Source organism: Solanum tuberosum, unplaced genomic scaffold (genome assembly GCF_000226075.1).
Source record: "Solanum tuberosum cultivar DM 1-3 516 R44 unplaced genomic scaffold, SolTub_3.0 scf00236, whole genome shotgun sequence".
In the NCBI taxonomy this organism is placed as follows: domain Eukaryota; kingdom Viridiplantae; phylum Streptophyta; class Magnoliopsida; order Solanales; family Solanaceae; genus Solanum; species Solanum tuberosum.
Genome location: NW_006239160.1, coordinates 591,179 through 594,111, shown reverse-complemented (window position 1 = coordinate 594,111; position 2,933 = coordinate 591,179).

Below are 2,933 nucleotides of genomic sequence, written 5' to 3'. Positions count from 1 at the left end.
TATGTGGGAGGATTATATTAAAGACTAGTACACTACAATTTATGTTCAATTTTTTTTAAAATTAAATTAAAGTTAGATGAAACAATTACTTAAGTGGAGAACAAATAGCTTTGTAATAATTTATTATGCGATTTTATAAATTTTTGTTTATTTGATAAGATTGAATAAATAATTGGGGCTATTTTAATAGTTTTACAACTTATGGAATTTTTATGTTTATGAGAAAATATACAACACAAAAATTACATATTGCATGTCCAAACAAAACTTCAATTTCATCTCATGATTCCATATCATGATTCCGTATCATGATACCATATCGTATGCCCAAACGGGCCCTTGGTATGATCATATCGTCACCTTATCTTTTTTTACATTTTGTCTTTACTTATTATTTTATATTTTACCCTTTTTTTATAGTAGATCTATGTCTACTCGCTACCCTACTCTCTTTTTTTAAAATGTATCCTTCAAATAACTGATGTGCAGTATTATTATGTAGTGACATATAAAAAAAAATGATAGTCTATTCAAACGTTGTATTTATCAAAATAATATAATATTTTCTTTGTTTCATATTAATTGAATTTGTAAGGCAATAAACACATATTAAGAAAAATATTAAAGGACATAATTTAAATTATAATTTCCACTATTGTCCTTTATGAAATCATAAATATAAATTTATAAGTAGTGTAGTTTATCTCCTAGAAAATATAAGACTTCAATAATTCATAACTATAGTTTGCTAATTACGATTCGTAGCTACATGTCAGAGGGAGGAGAGAGGCATCTGAGAGAGGACAGAGAGAGGAGAGATGTGAATTGTATATGTATATATGTCGAATTATATATGTATATTTGTCTATATGTATATCTGTCAAATAATTGTATATATATGTAACTAGTATACATATGTATTGTATATATGGAAAGCGAGATTGAGAGAGGGAGGAGAGAAGAGAGTGAGATTTGGAGAGGGAGGAGAGAGACAAGCGAGAGAGGGTGGAGAGAGGCGAATTGTATATGTATTCTTGTCAGATAATTGTATATATGTAATTGGTATACATATGTATTTGTATATCTGACGAGCAAGATTGGGAGAGGGAGAAGACAGGTGAGCAAGATTGAGAGATGGAGGAGAGAGGCGAGCGAGAGAGGGCAGAGAGTGGAGAGAGGTTAATTGTATTTGTAAATGTATAAGTGACATAATTACAGCTAAATTTAAGTTGTGAGCCGTAATTAATTCAAATTATAGCTATGTTAGCTAATTAACTAATATATGTTTGTTTATCCATATAATTTTTCCAAAAAAATCAAACATTCATCTGGAACTTTGAAAAATTCAATTATTTTAAATAATGAAAAAATCCCTTAAAATTCAGTTAAGATAGAACAAAGTATGATACATTATAAAATAATAGGTAAGGATGATCGTAACAAGAGTGTAAAGCTTCTATTGCATTAAGCTCAAACCATGTTGAACTTTGCGGTTGGTTCAAAATTTAGTACAACCAATCATCAAGTATAGTGTGGGGCAATGTGTTGGAAATCACCACTGCCATGCATGAAGAAGATGTCAGATCACTATTCATTACCAACCTTGATTATATTATTCTCTGTTTATTTCTTCAAATTCACGTGAATTCTGCTTTTCAATTTTTTCAAAGTCTGAATGTGACTGCTCAAGCCTCACTCATGGTTCATATTGAACGGCTAGAATTTCCTTTCTAAAAGTCTCACATTACATCAAAAATATATTAATCAAAATTGTGAGTTAGTGGACAAATTGATACTCACATACTAGTTTGTTTGTATTTCTATGGCCTTGTTCAATTTTTATTACTCTCTAGACACAACTACACTATGGAAGATCAATTATTGAAATAACATTTGTATCAGGAGGTGTATTGACTTTGACCATTAATCTCCCGCGACAGTCATTCATGTTTAAAAATTTGCTTAGATATAATTTCTTTTAGGAGAGAAATAAAAGTGATATTCTTAGACAATTTCTCAAACATGGTTGATTGTTCATTGTTCCGAGAATTTACTCTAATATTTCATTTAATTCATAAATATTACCTTAAAAGTATGAACTACTAACTTGAATGTTAAATTACTATAATATCCCTAACTTAGGTTGTGACTTTTTCGATGAATTGTGACTTTTCCGATAAGTTGTGACTTTTTCCAAAGGGTTGTGATTTTTCGATGAGTTGTGACCTTTTCAATAAGTTGTGACTTTTCCAAAGAGTTGTGACTTTTTTAATAAGTTGTGACATTTCCAAAGGGTTGTGACTTCTCGGAAAAGTCATGACTTTTCAGATAAGACACAAAAAATACTTGTTCATACTACTCTTTGTTGACTATAAATAGAGGGGTTTTCTCTCAATTTTTCACCACAATATTTTTAATCTTCTTGTATTTCAAAAAAAAATTGTGTGATTTATTGTCGTTGAGTGAGTTAGAAGTTTAGTGGAATATGAGATACCACTATTCTGATGAAGTAAGTCGTTCTATCCTAAGAGGGTATATTCCATAACCTCGAGTACTTGAGGAAAATAATTTTGATGATATAATAATTATTTTTTCGCCTAATATATACATTATTAGTATATAATGTTCCAATATACGAAGTTAACATGATGTAGTCTAAATTCATTTGTTTTTGTTAACAGTTTCTCTTGTGATATAGATATATGCTTCTGAATATCTTTTCCAAAATTTAGAGAATTGTCACGATTTGTTTTTGATGCTCAAGACAAAAGAATGACTTTATTTATCAATGCTACTTATGCGATTTAGACTCTCAAAAAATTTGCTTCAAAATAGTTATTACAGTATAAACATTGCCTTTTGCTTTACTTATTTACTATTTCTTAATAATTTTAGTATTTTGGATGAAGAAAAGTTCATATGACTTGTAATAA